The sequence below is a fragment of the Megalops cyprinoides genome, chromosome 10 (genome assembly GCF_013368585.1).
Source record: "Megalops cyprinoides isolate fMegCyp1 chromosome 10, fMegCyp1.pri, whole genome shotgun sequence".
NCBI classification, from domain to species: domain Eukaryota; kingdom Metazoa; phylum Chordata; class Actinopteri; order Elopiformes; family Megalopidae; genus Megalops; species Megalops cyprinoides.
Window position 1 is genome coordinate 12,370,982 of NC_050592.1, and position 5,976 is coordinate 12,376,957.

Sequence of the window (5,976 nt, forward strand, 5' to 3'; positions counted from 1 at the left end):
AGTGCGTTTAAATATTTTTTGCTGTTGAATCACTGATAATGCCTTTTTTCTGGTCTAAAGCTTTTTGAGTTTCTAATGTCTGCCTTTTTTTGGTAAATTAAAAGTCTAATTTTTTATTTGTTATTTTTTTTATTATTAGTTTATATCTTTAATAGTGAAGAACAGGAAATTCAGAAAAGTAAAAGTACCTGCTACATGCTCAACCAGTACCTCAGTTTTTTCCTTTCATGAATATGGTTTGCGCTAGTTCTAATTTTGAAGGAACTAGTCAACACAATGAAAAAAAAACTTGTGGGTCTTTGATGTAAGGTCGACCACCTTGATTATGATGACTCATTTCCATTAATAGTTCTAAATGAAGGGGTAGAAGATGTTTGTGTTTTAAACAACATTATGTGAAAAATGTCTAATGCAAAGTTCTCCAAACATGGAGCAGCACATATTTGAAATGTTCAATATTAAAACTTGATTGTGTCCACTGCCTTACTACAAATAAATTGTTCACTAACCAGTTATTGGGCACAAGGCTGATTTGTTACTCACTAACTAAGGTTGCTCTAAATTTATTCAAATTGTCAATTGCCTCAAATTGTCAATTGTCAACTGTTTTTCCCACTAAAAATGCCACAGCATACCAGGAATCAAATGCTAATTGTGAAGGATGGACACATCTTCCAAGTTCCTGCATCATCCAAGCTGCTCCGAGGCACCCAAAACTCAGCAACTCGTAGGCAGTCGTCACAGTACGGTTACGGAGCTCTGACTGATCTACTCAACCCTACCCCGGTGGATTTAAACTCATTGTGCCACTGTGGCTTTAGATGCCCGGTTATTATCAGCAGGTGACACAGCTGTGCTGAAATCCTGACTGTAGGCCTCAGCCTGAACTTGGAACAAGCGCCTTAACTGACTGAACCACTTTCGAACCCATTTTGATTTTTTTTTTTTTTTTTTTGTTAATAATGCACCATTGCACATTGTGTGTGAGCCTGAGTTAATTCTCAAAAGCAGATTGCTTGATTCCTACAAGCAGAGTTTTTAAGCAGCATTAGTACAGGAATGATTCTGTACCAGTAGTTTTGATCACAACATGCAGTTGATTCTCATGTCAGTATTTCTCAAAAGTGGAATGTACTCTTAGTTGTTATAATGGCCTAATTAAGAATGAAGGCATAATGAAAACCAGACCACCCATTCGTTCTGTAGGACTCATGTTGTGGGCCCTTATAGGGACCATCATCCAATTGTTTGAACCGTTTCAGTGAAAACTAAATGCAATTTAATATTGTGACTCCTGTGTAGTTCACTACTTGCATGTTTTAAAACATTAGTACTTAACATGCAATGTTGTAGTGACAGGTTGTGTCAGCGAAAATTGATGTTGCACCTCGTGCAATTAAATGGACCTGCTTGTGTTTCTGTTCTGGGGGAGAGATTTTTCATTTCAGGGAATGTAAGAGGAAGTGTTTATTTGAATTGCCTCCAATATAGTCCAACCTGACCTTTCCCCAACACACCACCCTTTCCTTTTTATCACTTTGATGTACAGCAATCTTTCTTTTGTAAATTAGGCAATTTTCTACAGTATGTGTTTGTCTTGAGTTTGTTTCTAGTCTATTTTTAAGATGCGTTGTCTGGATGTTTTCTCAAATAAAGGAAGCTAGAATGTTTGCAGGTTGTACTGGTTTTCTTAATAGAGGTAGTCTAAAGATGAAAGAATCAGAATCAGAATGTTGAGACTAATTACTTTTACCAGGTAAATGAATGATTGCTAATTTGTGAAATTTCATAATTTTTCCAAATTTATCCAGCCATAGGTGTGAAAATGTCATTTTGAAATCTGAAGATTCTTCTAAAGAAGTGGACATGTACAGCTATTGTATACCAATGAATGGGAGAAGATCAAATATTATACTGTAGTTACAAATGTAAGGCACTGAAGCTTATTAGTGACTAATTAGTAACTAAGTATGTGGTTATTCAGGTAACCTCATAAATAATTTTTGATTGTGTCCACTGCATTATTACAAATATATTGGTCAGTAACTACCAGTTACTGGACACTGTACTGAGTTATCACTGATTACTAATGGATGTACTAAATTAAAATTTTACTGCCAGTGACATTTGTTTTTAGCCATTTTAGCCAATAATTGGGTCTGTTGAGAGTAGTGAACCACATCCTCAGTGTGCACATGGCACAAGAGGTAGCTACAGCAGAACTTGTCCTTGGTTATGCGCTTCACTTGCTTCCACTGCAATGAAAATTAACTCGCATTTTTACGACAAGATTAGACAAGCAGCTAGTCCAGTAGTTATGCCAGTTTCTGAAAAACAAGCATCTTAGAATCTTGAGTTCATTGCCTAGTGTGTCCAACAGATGGAGCAGAAATGCAAGCAGCCCAAAGGGAAGGAAGTCTTACCCGACTGTGTTCTAAGTGGCGTCAGACTGTGGAGGCACCAGAATCTCCGCACTAGCTTTTGTTCTTGTAGGGGCCTGATGCTGAAACAGTCTCTATATTAGACCTGGCTCTTTCCTTTTCACACTGCATTTCACTGTGTGTAGTTATTGAAAGAACTCTGTACACACTGAAGTCAGCATCAATGGCCAGTTTCCTAGGTCATCGATGCACTCGAAACTTACTCAGTTTGACCTTCTTTAGCATAACTTTGTCCTGTGTTTGTGAACTGTTAATGACCATGCTGGAATGTAAAGAAGTTCCGCTCATTCATCTAATGAACGGCTCCGCTCTGCTCATCCGTTAAACGACGAGACTGCTGCTACGGCACTAATTTTGTTCTTCACAGGCAGTGCAGTTCTGACAGATTTACTAGGGATGGAACGTCTGGTATTTTTCCCCTCAGGACAAGTATTTATGATGAAGATGAAGTTGAGTGAAAGGTTTTTTTGTAAAGATTTATGATTTTTATTTTGCCATTGTCTAAGGTAACTAACCTAGATACGTTAGCCAACATTACACACTGGCCAGAGAATGTTAGTAGTTTAACAGTTAATATTATTACATTATTTTTGTTTAGTAAAATGTTTCACCAGGACTTAGATTATTGACTCCATCTTCAAAAATACATATCTATTAAATGCGGCAATTGAGAATTTGTGTATATTGTTACAGTTTGACTGTACCCTTTGTACTCATTATGTAGTTAAATTATTGGCTAGTTCATTACAGCCCTTTCTAAAAGTTGAGAATCAGAGTCCTGACATGTCAGGGTTCCTCTTTTTGTGCACTAGTATTTTGAAGTTTATACATTTATTTTGGGGGTATTTTGTATTTTAACATATGTCACACTTCTGAAAATACTTAGTCTCAAATTAGTCCATCAGCAGACGCTGAGATCCAGAGCAACTAAAAAAGTGAAACCTAAAGTTTGCCACAGTACATTAGGGCTGACAACAAGTACCAAAACCAAATTCATGAGTCCATGCAGGGCACTGCTACAGTTGCTACAAATGCTGAGGAAAGCTGTGGGGAAACAATAACTAAGGTGAAGTTAGAAGCATTAAAAAGATGGCTGATAACCAGTGGTTATATCTGAATTTGTTTGTGAAATTGGCTGCAAATCATTTTTGAATATTCCCAAAATATTTCAGGAAAGTAGGAAAGACATACACCTATAAATTGATATTTTTATCACAATGTTTTAATCTTTAATCTTTAATCTAATAAGGTTGGTGTACTGAAGTCACGATGCTAATTAAGTCATACTGTCCAGACCTTGAAACCTTGTTCATAAACTGCAAACAGTTTTATTCACCACAGGAGTTTGCCTCCATAGTACTGGTCGATGTTTACATTCCATGACCTGCACGAGTTAGGTGCAACGGCAATTGTGACGACCAGATAATCGGTGTGGAGCATAAACACCCAGACACTGTTGTTGTTTTGGGAGATTTTATCAGAGCAAATCTCAGCAAAGAACTACTGAAATGCAGACAACGCATTAAGTGTCCCACAGGGAACAGCAAGGCCTGTTGCACTGACCTCTGCAGTCATGAAGTCCTATGAGAGGTTGCTGCTTGCACACTTCAAAGAGATCACAGACCCTTGCTGCACCCTCTACAATTTGCCTACTGGGCCAACAGGTCTGTAGATGATGCAGTCAACATGGCTTTGCACCACATTCTCCAACACCTTAACTGCCCAGGGACCTATGCAAGGATCTTGATTGTGGACTTCAGCTCAGCATTCAACACCATAAAACCAGAACTAATCCGCTCCAAATTTTCCCAACTCACTGTGCTTGCCCCCACCTGTCAGTGGATTACTAACTTCCTCACAGACAGCAAGCAGGAAGTGAGGCTGGGGAAACTCACATTCACTACCCACACAATCAGCACTCGTGCCCCACAGGGTTGTGCACTCTCCCCACTGCTCTTCTCCCTTAATGACTGCACCTTCAGGGATTCCCCGGTCAAACTCTTGAAGTTTGCTGGAATACACAACATTCATCGGTCTCATCCAAGATGATGATGAGTCTGCATACAGACGGGAGGTTGAACAGCTGGCCCTCTGGTGCAGTCACAACAACTTAGAGCGGAATACACTCAAGACAGTGAAGGTGATGGTGGACTTCACGAGGAATCCCCCACCCCTGACCCCCATCACCAAACGAGACAGTGCTGTCTGAGCTGTGGAGACCTTCAGGTTTCTGGAAACTGTAATCTCCAAAGACCTGGAGTGGGAGGCCAACACTGTCTCCATTGTAAAAAAGGATCAACAGAGGATATACTTCCTGCATCAGCTGAAGAAGTTTAACCTGCCACAGGAATTGCTGGTGCAGTTCTACACAGCAATCATCGAGTCTGTCCTTACCACCTCTATAACAGTCTGGTTTGGCTTTGCCACCAAACAAGACACCAACAGACTATAGCGCACCATCGGGACTGCAGAAAAGATCATTGGAGTTAACCAGCCCACACTCTGAGATCCTTTCAATACTGTTAGTAAATGTCTCAAATACCAAAATGTGTTTCGTTCAAAGGTTTATTTGCACTGTCAGGTACAATGTATGGTTCACATTTATACAGTTTTCAGGAAGTACATTTACATGTGATGGCCAGGAAATCCCCTGGAAGGGAAGTCCATATACGGTCATAAGGAACCCCGCGTTCCCCGGACTGGAAGTAGTGGTAATTGTGAATTGGCACCTTTTGGCTCCAGTCGGATGTAGCGGCATTGCTTTGTATTCTAATACACATTGCTTGTCTCCGGCATTTGTATTCTAATATACATCGCTTGCCTCCGGATCAAACGCCGTGCCGTTCCACAGAACCGTCTCCTAACAATACTAAAGCCAAGAAATAGGCAAGCAAAATCATCAGCAAATCCATAGCCTGCACTAAGGTACACTTTACCTCATGCTCATTGTGCAACAGCTGAATATAACACAGTGCAATAGTTGTCTATAACTAATTGTTTTATAGACTCACAGCCTACACTCATGTACACTTTAACTTATTGTGCAGTAGCTGTTAACTTATTGTACGGTAGTTGTTCATATTTATTTTTATATACCCCATTCACTCCATCCTTACTCCATTCCATGTATGTGTCCACTACAGTTGTTTTTTGCTGTACCACTACTGTTGGATGGTATTTGTTGTTGTCACCTTGACATTGTATGAAAGCACTACGAGAGACATTGGAACCAGAGTCAAATGCCTTGTATGTGTAAAAGCACACTTGGCCAGTAATGTGTGGTTCTGATTCTGATTCTAATTGTTGCATAATAACAAGGAAACACAATATTACTACATAAACAGACAACCGGTAGTGAATATGATGCATTATACATATCAGATAATAGTGACATAGACATAACCATGTAATAGTGAGTGTATAAGTTGGATATTACCAGGGGAGATGTGTCAATCAGTACACTCCGCACCATACAGGAAATTTTCATTGAATTGTTCTTCTTTAGATAATCATACTGTTTTATGATGTTGCTAGC